This window comes from Tiliqua scincoides, chromosome 4 (assembly GCF_035046505.1).
Source record: "Tiliqua scincoides isolate rTilSci1 chromosome 4, rTilSci1.hap2, whole genome shotgun sequence".
NCBI lineage: Eukaryota > Metazoa > Chordata > Lepidosauria > Squamata > Scincidae > Tiliqua > Tiliqua scincoides.
Genome location: NC_089824.1, coordinates 118965925 through 118981275, shown reverse-complemented (window position 1 = coordinate 118981275; position 15351 = coordinate 118965925). Strand labels below are relative to the sequence as shown.

At 45.1% G+C, this 15351-nt stretch overlaps 1 long non-coding RNA gene across 2 annotated transcripts in view; it reads right to left on the bottom strand.

Moving 5' to 3' along the window:
• Positions 1-15351, bottom strand: part of LOC136648904 (uncharacterized) — a 150017-nt gene that overhangs the window by 63415 nt on the left and 71251 nt on the right. For both annotated transcript variants that reach the window (XR_010794354.1, XR_010794355.1), the window contains one exon: positions 6148-6300. This is a non-coding gene — a long non-coding RNA (uncharacterized lncRNA). The remainder of the gene's footprint in view (positions 1-6147; positions 6301-15351) is intronic.

Sequence of the window (15351 nt, the reverse complement as noted above, 5' to 3'; positions counted from 1 at the left end):
GGCAAAGGTTTTGTCCTGCCCTGTATTTATTTTTGTATCTCCAAAAGTGTTTGCCCCCTCCCCCCAGAGTATCAAATTTAGCTCTTATCAGATAATTAAAGAGTGTGTGCCTCCGGAGGCAATTTTAAACCAGTCTCAGGAAAGGGCAGTAACTATACACTGTAGATAATTATAGTCTATTAAAGAACCTTAAGATTAGATTGCAAGATCACTAATCACCCAAGGTCATAAAAGTACTGCACCTTTTGCTGGCAGTGTCTGAATTTTGACACACATTTTCTTCTCTGGGGAAAAAAAAATCACACAACATACGTACAAATTTTTTGATACTGATCAAATGATGGGGAAGGTTAAAAAAGAAAAGAAAAAGAAAGCATGCACCGCCTGTACTTAAATTTTCCTTTAATTCACAATTACGTTCGAAGGCCATGACTTTAGGTAATGATAACAATTAATAATAGTGTTTGCTCAAACCCCTTCATGACTATCACTTCAGGCCCATCAGGTATGCCAATATTATTATACCAATATTTCAGATAAGGAACTAATAGCTTGCCTAAGGCCACCTGCTGAGAGACAATAACCTGCCTAAGGCCACCTATTGAGTTGATAGCTGAAGTAAGATAGGAACCAGAGACTTTAGTTCACAAGCCAATCTTTTTGTCATTTTAGTAGTTTCCTCTAATGAAGACAGTAATTGTTTGAAAATACCGAGACCTCTAATGAACCTAATATTTTGTATTTAAGGACCGCCAACAGACAATCTAAAGGTAAGATGGGTAATACAGAGAGATAACTGGTTGGTTCCTCAGGATTCCCAACTTTCTGGAGTAACAGTGAGAACCTGGCTGGCTTTCTCCAACCTCTTCAAATGGTCCACCAGTAACACCATTTCATGACCAGAATTTCAGACATTTCTGCATCAGGAGTTAGCACTGTCAGGCAGGAGGCTTGAAGAGTCTTGGCCAAATTAAACCAGTAACTAGAGACAGTCCTCAGATAACAAACATAGCTTATTTCATCAGTTTGACAACCCTCGGTTTTTCCACTGAATTGTAAATAGCTAAGGGCCCAATACTATACAGTGCATGCTGGTTTACCACCTCATGCACTGTTGCAAACATGCCATAAGGCACATTTGTGGCCCTCGGTGCTGGCTCAGCGCCAGTGCTAGCTCAGCACCGGACAGTGCTGGGCTAGCGCAGGTGGACCACCACTGCTCCACTGCTGCATAGTCACGCGGACTGTCAGATAGTGGAGAGGTAGGTGGGAGGTGTGGGGGGAGGTGGGGAGGAGGCACTCCAGAGTGGGAGAGGCAGAGGGAAGGCAGGGAGAGGGCAAGGAGCGGGCATGCCAGGGGGAGGGAGCAGGGTAGGTGGAATTGGTGGAGATTTGCTCCACCGGATCCTGAGCCTCCGTTTCAGGTCACTGGCCCAACACAGAAGCTCTTGATTCTACACCGACCCTTAGATTGCTGTAAAATTGAGTAGCCTCATTGCGGGGCTACTCACCTTATACGGGGGAAGGAGACGAAAGTCCCCTTTTCCGGAACAGCTGCCAGTGCTGCCCACATTGCATTCAGGATGCAGCGGCAACCATTTTTGGCACCGCTACAGCCCTGGGCGCCAGACAGCTAGGATTGGGCTGCGAGTTATTAGATAAAGGCTAGCAGAATGGCTGTTCTCACATATGAGTTGAATTTCTTCCTATCTAGTTCGTACAGCTCTTTTTGCTTTATGATCATTGGATTTTGTTTTAATTGTTTTTAATTTTGATTCTTATAGTATTTGGTTTGAGTTTTTATAAGCTCCCATTGACAGTGCAAAAAGGTGGGGTTGAAATCCCTATATATGTATTAATGAATAAATATTCAGTACAGAAGATGAATTCAATTCCTGAGATGAATTCACAGTTCTCTGTAATTCCCCTTGTGGTGATCCAGCAGAGTCAACATGGCATCTGCTGCGGGGGAGTTTTGAAATGTTGAGGCCTCCTCTGGGGAAGGGGACATTTTTTCCCTTACCGTGAGGTAAGCCCCAGCTGCCACAATGGGTCAACTCAGAACTGCACTTGCAATATAGATCTGTTGATGTCTGAAGCTGAATCAGACCTGGGAAGCACGTTCGGATTTAGTGGGTGCTGCTGCCACTGAATTCATCCCTTTCCCAGGCCCAATCCACTCCCATCCCACCGTATCCCACCTCCTCCCCATCCCGCCCATCCCCTGCCATGTTTGACCCCTCCCAGCCATCCTCCTGATCTCTGTATGGCCTTACCTGAACCAGCGTGTGTCAGTGGTCTACCTTCTCATGGACCCAACCATTTATCACTTACAGCAGTGGCCAGACCACATACTCCAGTGGTATTACATTTGCGACAGCTGCAAAGAGTGTTATGCTGGCAGAATGTGCATTCCACCAGCATAATGCACCTAAAGGGCCATTAGCTATGTAAAGACTCTCTTCTCCCTATATTCAGTATGCTTAAAGAAAGTCAAAGCTAAAAAACAGAGCTTATGTGCTACACTGCTCTTGTGCAAACGGTGTCGTGTAGTAATGATTATAAAGCTGCAGTTACTTTGATGTACTGAATACAGATAGTTTGTTTAACAGCTGTTTGTTTGGTCCATGGTTTCTCTAATATCATGAATGATTGATCGCTACCACAGTTTTGGAGCTCAGGTTTTGCCTGCAGAAGGTCCCATGTCGAAACCCTGGCACCTCCAGGTGCAAGACCCTTGTCTGAAATTCTGCAATATCCGTTGCCAAACAGCATAGACAGTATTTAGCTAGAGGCACAATAGTCTGACTACTATGAAGGCACTTTCATAAGTATCTAGGAACAGGATACTGCCAAATGAGCAATGTAATCACCCTTATGTTGACAGTACAGAATATTGAAAAGGTTAGTGCTTAACTCAGGTCCTAATAAGGCATTGCATCAAAAACAAAAAGGCACAGTGTACACAGTATCAATTTTTAAGCACAGCAGTACTCTACAAGTCTGGGACAGTGTTGTACAATCCTACATGTTGGTATGGTTCTAGATGCCTTTCACTATAGACAAGCTTGAATTACACACTTCCCACTGAGTTCAATGGGACTTACACCCAGGTAAGCATGTATAGGATTCTAGCTTTCATTAGAAGAACACTATATTCTGGTTTGCATTCATGTGTATTTGAGGTATATATCCTTATATACACATGTTTTTATCTTCTATACTTTGCACTCCTACTGTTTTACTTTCCTTTTTTCATTTTTCATTGTGGATGCACATTGATGTTTTCAATGAACTTTTCACAACAACCTTTTTCATAACAACTTTCCACAACAACCATCACAGGACCTGTCCATGCCTCCTTCTGTGAAGCCCTTTGGTGTTTAGAGAACTAGAGACTTGTGACAATATATAGAATAAACTGTCTCAAGTATATTCATGGTGCACATAAAGAAAAACAAAACACATTAGTCCAGAAAGGAAAGCACACTGATTTCTGTCATTGGTCCTCATCTATGCATTTTGCAATAAGAAGCATTTAGTGAGAAACAGACAGGCAGAAAGCCAAAGACTGAGTCATACTGTATACTGGAAGCAATCATAAATGGACAAAAGAAGGTCATAGTTAGTAAAAACCTAGATAAAAATTTGATTGCTTTTGCAATAGAAAAGAGTTGTGCATCCTCTTTTGGTCGTGAAGCTTTTGCTCCCAGCTCTCATGACTTATACAGCGATCAGGAGAAGGCAAGCAAGAAGGCCATTGTAATTGATGGCTACATTAAGTGAGAGTATTTGCAAAGAATTTCTGTCTTCACAAGTTCCTCACAAATCAATATCAGACTGCATTTTCAATAACACCTTTGAGGAAAGAACTTCTCAGAAAGCCAGCTCTTGTCCTGCTCCGATCTCAGTTTAATTCATTGTGATAAGAGTTGTCATGAGCACTGATTAAAAACTGCTCTCACCTTGTTTTTTTAAAAAAGAGTAAGGATATTATAGAAAGGTCTGCCCAAAAACTCCCCACTTTTTTTTTTTTGGCAAACATTTCAGCAGTGCCACAAAAGACCTTCCATTTTAACCATTTTCAAATGTCATTTGTTCATTTAAATTGCTCTCCATAATGTCATTTGTTCATTTAAATTGCTCTCCATAATGTCATTACAAAGCAAAGTCTGATTGGCTAGCAGTGTCATTATAACATTATCCCATTCTTAACGTGATCCCTGATTGGGTGGGATCACCCATAAAAATCCTCCAGGAAGAAGGAAGAATTAGCCAGGGGGGAATTATATCAAAGCAGTAGCAGCCAGAGAACACAATGGTATCATACACAATACAAATGTTCACACAGTATTGGGGGGGGGGAAGAAATTTCCACCCCACCAACACTACTAGTTCTGAACGACAACAAAAATGAAAGTGAAAATTAGGGCACAGATTTTTTTTCAGCATCAGAGAAGAAACATCCTTATCTGCTGCGTATTTGGGAAAAATAAACTGAATACATCTTTAAAGAGGGAAATTTTTAAAGAGGGAAAGTCATAGATGTTATTTAATCTGATACGTTATTTAGTCCATTTCCTCCACTGAATGCATATCTGAATTCAGTCAGTGCCTCTTGTAAGAGCTTACCTACACATTCGAAATTGTGCCGTTAGGCTGCAAGTGGAGACTGCTTGAATAACCCCACACACACTTAAAAAAAATCTATGCCTACATCTAGAAAATTAGCACAGCAGGCAGAAGACTAATGTAGGATATTCTCCCCGATGTTCCGTAATGGTCCAATGCTGTTGAAGGATTATGCCGACATCAGTCAAGGCCCACAGCTATCAGATGGTTCATCCCACTACTGGTGTCAGCAGTGATGTGAGTCTACAAATATGAGTGTTAGCAAGCTTCTTCTGCATTATTGCAATACCCCTGAGGAATGCTCAGGGGTATCTCCCAACCATGGGGAGATAAGGAGGAACTGCTACTCATAAGGGACTTGACTGGAGTGGCAAATCTTATTCCCACTGCCATTCTCAGCTGGAGAAAGGGTGCCAGATGCAACAGCATCTACCTTCCAGTATTGGAAGGTGGAAGTGCTACAGGGGCCACTAAATGTTTTCCCTCTTTGACAATGGGGAACATGGATGGGGGTTATGCAGCATTCCTCCCATGAGCTTTATGCTGCCACTGCCCATCGTGGGGGCTTTGCCTTTGGATCTCCAACAGTCTGTCACCAGCACTGCTCTGTGTACTTTTTTTGCCTCACCAAATGCTCCAGAAGCAGAGATAAATCAATGCAATGATATCATGGCATGTGGAGTGCTGTTGAATTCATGATCTCCTTTTAGGAGCCAAACACAGAGGTAGAGAGTTTGGTTTCCAGTCTGCAAATGATACATCTGCACCTCCATCTTTTGTAGTTATCTTTCAAGAGGTCCAGTGGCAAGGGATGTAAGGACAGGCACAACCCGCCAGCAATCTGTAGCTGATATCTTTTTTGCAAGGCAAGGCAATGGTTTCGCTGCTTTCAATATGCTTCAGGGGTTTTTTGCCATCATTTCTCCATCATGGTGTGATTTGAAAAGGGCAATTTCCATTTAGCTCATCACGTTGATAATAAATTGTTTCTAAAATATTCATTTATTGGCAGTCGGGACACAGGGAGTCCTGTCCCCCCCTTGGATTGATTGTGAGATGAAAATTCTTTGCCCCTGGCCCTTAGCACAGACGAGTGAGTGGAACACTTGGGAATTGATTTCAAAGCATTTGGGGAATTAAATTCATAAGGCTACCTCCCCTTTTCCAAAGCACAAAACGACCCACAAACACATCTCTACGGGGTGCAGTTCTTGAAAGCAGACACTGGCAATTAGCAGAAACTAAATGGGTGCCTAAAGGAGCAATTAATTGGGAATATGGCCGGCAAATTGGCACAAACAGCAAACATGAATAAAAAGTTGTTTCAACAAGTTCACATAATTTGCTTGTAAGTTCTTGAGAAAGAGAGCAGAAGGCAACATACAGAGGCCTCAATTCCACACAGAATTACTTGTGCTTACACCCATAAATGATAACAGATTTTAAGGAACATTAGCCTGCAATTCTACGCACACATATATGAAAGCAAAGCTCACTGAATTCAGTGGGACTTACTTCTGAGTAGACATCCATAGGATTGCGCTGTTATTCTGTATTAAATTATGGCCAACTGGTTTTAATTTCCTTCTTCAGAATGTATTCCTTTAAGAAGCTCCGTTGCAACACAGGAAATGAGAAGGATGAATAAAAACTAAAAGGGCCTCAAACCTGTGGATACATGAGCAAGAAAATGACTAGATGGTAATAGATCTCAAGAATTTATGTCATTTTCCCATTTCCCCCATCAGCAAGAAGAACATTACATAAATATACTGCCTGGGAATGAATGTTGTTTAAGACCCAAGAGATATTTCAGCATTTGAATAACTTGTTATTTGGGGACAAATTTCTTGCCCTGTGGTCACATTTTTGAACATGAACACATAAGCAAATTATAGGCCAAGACCAGCTATTCCACAGGAAAACACATCCATGGGTCACATCCATGGCTTTCCACTCATATGGGATTTGTGACCACACATTCACTGCAATCTGGGGGCTTAATACATAGCATGAGCCAGGCTCACCCATCCTCTGGTGCTCCCATCTTCCTTCAGCAGAATTGCCATTTTTGCAGGAATACCAGCAGCACTTGCCTGCCTAAAAGGGTTGGATTTTTCTCCTTCCTGGTTTGTGCATTTCACAAGATTACCCACTCCAACTTTCACCTAAGAGTTGTTTTTTCTTCTTCTCCCGCGTTCTGCAGTTCTGTTCTTCAATCAAGGAAATGAGGTTTCCCTGAAGCGAAACATGACATTACCTCTGATGGGTCCCAACAGATTGTCATCCAACAAAATGGGTCCCAGTGCTAAAGAGTTTGAGAAGCACTGCTCTATAGCAACTGTTTATGATTAGGATCTAGTCATGCATGAAAGAATGACTAAGACCCAACTCCTAACCAACTTTCCAGCACTGCCATCACGGTGCCATTGGGGCATGTGCTGCATCCTGCAGTTGGGTAGCACTCACAGAAACCTCCTCAAAGTATGGGAATGTTTATTCCCTTACCTCAGAACTACATTGTCCTTATGTCGGAGCTGGAAAGTAGGTTAGGATTACATCCTAAGACATATAGACAATATTACATTGCTGTATTGGATTCCTGTTTTCTATTATTATTAATTATCCCCACAATAGAGTTTGCCATGTGCACCTTTCCCCCTTACTTCCCCACTCAACCATTGATCTTTGCCATTGGCAACTACAAAGGATCTGAACACAAGAATTAATGTTTCCCAGTGTGTTAGACATGTTTAAATGCATACCCAGTAACAATAAGTAGTTAAGGACTATGTATAGTCCTTGTTGGTGTTATACTTGCTTTACAAATTACACTCCTTGCACTTAGCCTTGGACTTTCAGATCAACATGGGCTGCGGAAGGATGCACTCCACAGAAACTCAACATGTGATCATTCCCTATTCATTTGCAAGGAATGAATGTGTGCCTGATGCATCTCTAAAACGCACAATCCAGATCAGATCAAATTTAGGAAAGATGAGGAGTTGTGACCTCTACTTAATTCATATGCAATTTCAGGAAGATAAGACAGTGTGAATTTTATAAACAAAAGGAGTTTTGACTCAGGCTGCTCTCAGTTCAGCAGGCGGCAGCCATCATTGTAGAGGGCATAAAGTCCTTCTCCAAACCCTCCATGTCTCCAAAGACTTTGAAGGCTAATTACTCAAAATGTACTTGATCTATTTTGTTCAAAAACAGGTATATATCCCTAAAGTAACCTGCTTTTTTAAAGTGCACATTAAGGGTCATTGAAATAACTGAAAAACAGCAAAAAAAAAAATTGAATTTTAAAAGGCTCAAACCCTCTATATACACCTTTCTACATTTTGAAATGGTTTTATTTCCCTTATTTGTACCAAGTTTGATGGGGTGCTGGGCACTGTGATTATGTGTGCCATGTCAAATTTGAGGCAGAGTGGAAGGATGGTTTGGATTTTATGCCCTATCGAACATTCAGGAGTTATAATGCCAGAATGACTGTATGTTTTTCCACTTCACCTTAATAATACAGGCACTTCAGTGGCTGTATAATAAAGCTGTAGAGATAAAAGCAAACTGTGTACAGTACTGACAAGATCCCAGTTTACAACATTAGTGGACAGCTACAGAGTTTATTACTTTTTCCTTCAACAGAAGCCCTGACGCTTTGCTGAACTGGGAAGATTCCACATGATTCCATAGTGGTTCCATAGGCACGGAGCCCTCCCCGGGCGCCTTGGATCATGCGGAGTGGAGCTCCATGGACCCACCTTGCTCCCTCCCCACGGCACGCCTCCAGCCCGCCCCCCTCCCCACGTCACGTCTCCGCATCACGCCTCTCCTGCCCTCTCTCTGCCCCCCGCAGGCCTCCTCCCTCCACAGAGTACCTCCTCCCTGCCCCCGCCCTCGCTTACCGTGCCGTGGCTCAGCGGTCTGGGAGACCGCCGAGCCGCAAAAGCTGGGCAACCACCCCGCACTAGCCCAGCACTGGCCAGCACAGGTGGGAGCCTGGCAGGGAGGCTCACAAACGTGCCTTATGGCACGTTTGCAACAGTGCTCGGTGGCATGAAGCTGTGTCGCCGAGCACAGGATTGGGCTCTGAGTACTTACTGCCAGTGGCATAGCTAATGATTGTGTAGCCCAGTGCCGAGTTCAAAATGTTGCCCCGGAAGTGATGTCACAACCAGAAGTGACATCACACCTGGACTTTTTAAAAAGTGAAAATTGGGAGGAACCCATCTTCTCCCCTCCAGCAGCTCACCACCCACTTGCTTTGCTGCCTCCCCCAGTCAGTGGCATAACTAAGGCATATATCTGCTGCCTGTAGTCAAAGAAGATTTTGTAGCCCCCCCACACATGACAAAATCAAATTTAATTAAGTAAATAAATAAAATGTTATTGGTTCCATGCTGTATCATAATAACATCTCATTAGCACTCATAACTATCAGGGCACAATCCTAACCCCTTATGTCTGTGCTTTCCAGCATTGGCATAGCGGTGCCAATGGGACGTGTGCTGCATCCTGCAGTTGGGGGGCACTCATGGAGGCCTCCTCAAAGTAAGGGAATATTTGTTCCCTTACCTCAGAGCTGCATTGCCCTTATGTCAGTGCTGGAAACCACCGACATAAGGATTGCGCCCTATGTCATACATTATCGTAAATAAGATAGTCTGATGGGTAGACAGGATTTCTCTCTCTCTCTCTCTCTCTCTCTCTCTCTCTCTGTGTGTGTGTGTGTGTGTGTGTGTGTGTGTGTGTGTGTGTGTGTGTGTGTTCGTTCATTTTGCCCCATTCTCAGCATTGCTGAATGCTACCATCTGACACACTTTCCATATTTACTTGAGAAGAAACAGATTGAGTCTTACTTCAAAGTAAATGTGCAGCATATTGGATGGAAAGGTTCTAGTAATCTACAAAGCACATGAGTGGTACACACATTTCTTGAGGCCATATAAATGTGGAGTAACAGGCGTGGGGTCTGAGTGGTTAAAGATACTGGACTGTCAGCTGGAAGGTCGGTAGCCCAGGAGCTCAAGACCCCGGTGCTGCGGAACAGGGTGAGCTCCTGTTACTTGCCTCAACTCCTGCCAACCTAGTAGTTCGAAAGCATGTAAATGCAAGTAGATAAATAGGTACCACTTCAGTGGGAAGGTAACAATGTTCCCTGACCACGAAGATGTCTTTAGACAATGCTGGATACAGAGATGAGCACTACCCCCTAGAGTTGGACACAACTGTGCAGGGGGAACCTTTAACTTTTTTAAAAGTGAAGTAACCAGTGGAAAAGGCAGCCAACGGATATAAGGTAAGTCAAAAGCTTGTGAGTCACATACATACAATCTACATGGCATTCATGCACAGACTAGCATGTGAATGTACCCAAGACCAGTCATTAGAGTGCTCCCCTCTCTCTTCCTGCCAGGCTGCTTCTCTGATATAAATTTCAAAGCAAAACCTTCTATACCTCCCTCCAAATATTCACAAACTTATTTCTTCCAGGCTGCTGCTCTGCTATTCCCTGCTTCCTTCTCCTAGGAGTAGTGTGAACGGTGAGGGAGAACTGGTTTGCTGATGCTTATAGAAATGGCACAGAATAACCTGCCTTGGAATTCATGGCTTGGGCCCCAATCCTGTCCAGGACTTATGGTAGTGCAATCCCCCACCTTAAGTCCTGGTCTGGTGGTGCAGAAGCTGTGCTGCTGTCATGCACTTCAGAGCAGCTGGCACAAATCCACATCCAGGACACTGTCAGAACAGTTAAGGCGGTGGTGGGTGGTTTGGGGGTGGAATCAGGAGGGGGGTTCAGGAAGCAGGCCATGCAGGGGTGGTTCGAGGGTAGGAAGATCTTTGTGGCAGTCACATATGTCAGGATCCTATCCCCCTTTTCCTGGTCTAACACCAGTGGTGTAGCTAATGATCCTGTTGCCCGGTACAGAGCACAAAATGATGCCCTGGAAATGATGTCACTTCCGGGTTTTGAATTCATACTCACTTTTCAAAAAGTGAGAAATAAAAAATGTGCCACGTTTTGTTTGGCAGGCAGAGCCCGAGTCCTGCAGCTGCCTCGCGGTGGGGAGGAGAGGAGGCTGTGGAGAAGCAGCCAGAACACTCGCTGGCTCACAGTGGCTGGGAGGGGACAAGGACTGGGGGCAGGCAGGTGGGAGGAAGCCGCGCCTGACTGACTGAGGCCCCAATCTTATCCGCATTTACCTGGGAGTATGCCCCATTGCCTCTAATGGGTCTTACTTATGAGTAGGCATGCCTAGGATGGGTCTCTCAGACTGTCTGTCTGAGGGGTGCACGTGTGAGGGGAGGTTGGGGCATGCCCCCCCCCCGCACCAGGCAGCCGTTTTGTGTGGTGGGCAGAGCTGGAGTCCTGCAGCTGCCTCCAGGGGGGGGGGGGGAGAGGAGGCTGTGGTGATGCCGCCACCTGCTCACTGGCTTGCAGGGCTGGAGGGAAAGAGGGCAGGCAGGCAGGAGGAAGCTGTGCCTGACCTACTGAGGCACCAATCTTATCCTCACTTCCCTGGGAGTAAGCCCCACTGACACTAAGAAACTTACTTCTGGGTAGACATGCCTGGTATTGGTTTTGAGTGAGTTCATGCAGGAGGAGGTGGCAGGGACGCACCTCCTCCTCCTCCCCTCCCACTGCTGCCAGGAGTGAGGTGGAGGCAGTTGCAGCCCTGCAGATGATGCTCCCTTGCCTCAGCGCACCTCAGTGAGGCAGCTGTTGGTTCTTTTTATAAAAAAAAATTTATTTTCCAAAAACTACAAACAAAAAATACAAACCAAAACACACAATACATAACAAACAACACAAAAACCATCATGTTGGTTTTTGTGTTGGGCGGCTGTTGGTTCTTGAGTGGGGAGGCTGTGGCCCCAGCACTGAGGTGGCCCACGAAAATCTCCCCCAGCCCTGCCAAGGTCTGGGGTGAAGCAGAGCTGGCTCTCCTTGCCGGGAACTTTCCCGCTCAGCTTCTGCCCACAGCTCTGCTAAGGGCAGGCGGCCTGCACCACATCCCCTTTGCTTTCCCTTCCTGCCCAAGTGAGGGCAGCCCAGGCGGGGCTTCCCTGACCCCCCTCTGAGGGGCTTCCCTCCTCCCTCCCAGCTGCTAGAGGCTGCTGGGGGGGCAACAGTGTAGTCTGTTGTCGCGTGAGCGACTTATACTTGTCGCATGGCGATCACAGCGGACAACTGTTGAGCCCCCAAGTCATGCATGGAAGTTGTTGCCCCCCTAGCCCCTGATGTTACCCCTCTAGCAGCTGTAGCCCAGTGCACCTGTTACCTCCTGCACCCCCTTAGCTATGCCACTGCCTAACACGGCCCTGGATCCTCCTCAGGAGAGTCTCCTCAACTCACTGGAGGCAAGTCCAAAAGACTTTCACTTACCTCTCCTGAGTCATCTAGTCACCCGCCCCCAATAGTATGCAGAACATGCTCCATCAGTAGCACTGCATGCTGTGGGCTGGTGAAGGATAGCATTGGGCTGCTAGCCACAAAGCTATCTGCTCAATAGTAGACCAGTGCAGATGCCCCCAATGGGAAAACGCTTTACTGACCTAGGCTTCTTACAGCCCAGTCCTGAGCTGTCTGATACCCAAGGTTGCAATGGTACCAAAATGGCTGCCACTACATCCTATGGACATCGGGCAGCCGTAGGTGGCTCCCCACACTTCCTCGGGGGCAGGGTACATTCATCCCCTTCCCCCAAGTAAGGGAAGTGAAGTGAAGGGAAGGCCACTTCTTCTTATGAAGTGGCCCCACAGTGGGACTATTCGATTCTGCGCCAGCTATTTAGCCAGCACAGAGTAAAGTCGTCCCGTGTCGGACCGGAAGTCCCAATGCGGAGCTTCAGATCTGGTATAGCTCAGCTCTGCCGGTGCCCCCCCTTCCGCTCCCTCCACCACTCACCTTCCCTCCATCTTCCCCCTGCTGGGAATGCCTCCCTCCCCCCATGTTCCCACTCACCTCTCCGCTGCCTGGCACTTGCCTGAAGCTCTGGGTGGCAGCCTTCTGTCCTCCACTGGGTGCTGGCTCAGCATGGGCTCATGTTGAGACACTGCCCACGCTGGCCTGGCAGTAGGTGTCATGGTTGTGCCGTACAGAATGCTTGCAACATTGCACTCCAGCACTGAGCCGGCTCGCGTTGGACAGGATTGGCCCTCGGTCTAGTTTTCAGATTCTGCAGTGCTGAGTTATCTGAATATTCCTAAATCCTATTTGAAATTATGATTTTTAAAAGTAGAACATATTGCTTCTCTGATAATCTACAGAGCAATTAAAAGAGTAGATAAGAACTGATGGATATGTTTGAAGCTTGAAGACAAGCAAAGCACGCAGAACAATAAAATATTGAAATAGAAAAGATGACTTATTTAATGTTAGCTTTTGAAAACAAAGGCTTGGAAAGAGAGGGATTCAGTTTGCATTAATTTATTTCACAGGGAGAAGAAACTGGATTCACGTTTGCGCATGTCTAGGAGTAGCATTCAGCCTTAATGGCACCCTGCTACTTTTCTTGGAAATATAAGGTATATAAAAATTTAAGGTATATAAAATATATTAAAATTATATAAAATTCAGGTTTTATTTTAAAAAGTCATCAAAAACAGTTTGCAACAATGGCCACAGGGGAACATTTTCCCCTTGAGATCTATGGAACTCATCTAAAGGTGTCCAAATGAAACATTCATTAAAAGCTGATGACATTAATTTTTTATGTAAGAAGTTCAATAACACCAGGAGATTTCTGCCATTAGGTTGCCATTTAGTATTTTAATGGAAGCACTAATTGGATGTCAGTTCTGGGGGGGGGGGGGATAAGATCAAACACTGAGACGTAGGCCTAGGTTTGGTGGCTTCTCCTGAGAAATAATACAAGAAATGTAAGAAGAGAAAGGAAGAGCATGTTTTTGTAGGAAAATTGATCTTCCCCCAAAGTAAAGTTTCCCACATTTTTCCATGAATCCTTCTTCATACACACTCTCTCAAACAAGGATGGTTGAACCAGCAGTCATATGGCCAAATATCCAATGAGGTCAAGGATGCTTGTGGAAGTCGCAACCTACCCTCTCCATTGCATCACGTGCCATCAGGAGTGAGAGGTCCTTGCGGGAATTAGGGTAAGAGCTCTCATCTAAGAGTAGACACCTACTACCCTGCTGCTATTTTCAGGTCACTCGTTAATCATTCCCAGTTATGTCACATGACCTTGATTCTCCTTGTTCTAAGTTGCAGGCACCTCTGAACCAGATGAGTGACACGAGCGCACATTCAGAAAGAACAAACATAACCAAACATCAGTGTCATGTACAACAAGTAATCAGGAATCAAGACTACGACCAAGTCCATCGCATTTGCTGTTTGGAAGAAAAGTCTCATGGGATCTGGCCTGCTAAATACACCTCACTCCAGAAAAAAACATGTCCTGACTGTACCATCTGTGTAGCAATGGTCATTTCCTTAATTGTACACCATGCCTTCCTCACTCTACCAAGCTCTAGATTAGGGGTAGGCAACCTTTTTATTTAAATGGTCCAGATGTTCAGTGGTGACATAATCACCTCTGAACCTCCGGGTTGCTGAGCACTTGGAAATGATTGCGCAAAACTCAGTTTGGTAGGAAAAGCCTCCCGCCCAGTTTGTGATGTGCCAGATGGGGCACAGGGAATCATCAAGCCTGGGCGGACAGCTCACCATTCACAACAAACTGGGTGGGAGTTATCTAGATTGCTCTAAATCAGTGGTTTTCATACATTTAGTACCAGAACCCACTTTTTAGAATGAGATTATGTCAGGACCCACCAGAAAATTTTTAACAATCCTAGGCTGCAATCCTACCCACATTTACCTAGCAGTAAATCCCATTGTTAAAAGAATATACATAGTAACTTGTTAAAAGTACAGGTCTGTAACATTTCCCCAAATGCAGTCACATACCAGTCTAATATATTAAAAATAAAATATTGAAATGAATGGGGAACCACCTGAAATTGACTCATGACCCACCTAGTGGGTCCTGATCCACAGTTTGAGTAACACTGCTCTAGATCAGGGGTCTCCAAATTTTTTGGCCAGAGGGCCGCATCAAATGTCTGGTGTAGTGTTGGGGGCCAGAAAAAAATTTAAATATAAAATTTAAATAATAAATTAGAGATAGAACCTAGATGAGCGAATAAATGAATGAAATGGCTAATTCATGCAACCTTTCTGGCCCTCAGAACACCCTCCAGACACAATCAGAGCACAGTTCTGGTCCTGTTCAGCTGAGTGGGCCAGAGGCTTTCAGGGGACAAGAGGTTGGCCGCGGGCTGCAGATGGCCCCCAGGCCGGGGTTTGGAAACCCCTGCTCTAAATTATCCCTGGTAAGGAGTCATGCCATTAGATAGCCCCAATGTTCAGCAATTGTGGCATTCTTAATTATTAGAGACCACATGCCAGTTTGTGTGCATATCAATCACTTGATGTGATGGCCTGCATGTATAATGCAGCCATTCAAGCAGCAATCACAGATCAAACGATCAGCAGAGTTTTTATATCATTTCACCTCAAGCGCAACAGCTTCTAAGCCAAGTAGGGGTAGAATTTCAGATCATACTTTAAGCCAGGGGTAAATTCAAGGGGGGACCATGGGTACATGCCCCCCAAACTATTTACCAGCCCAGCAGGGAAGTGCGCCTGCTGGGCTGGAGAGCAAAATCGGGCACCAGGAG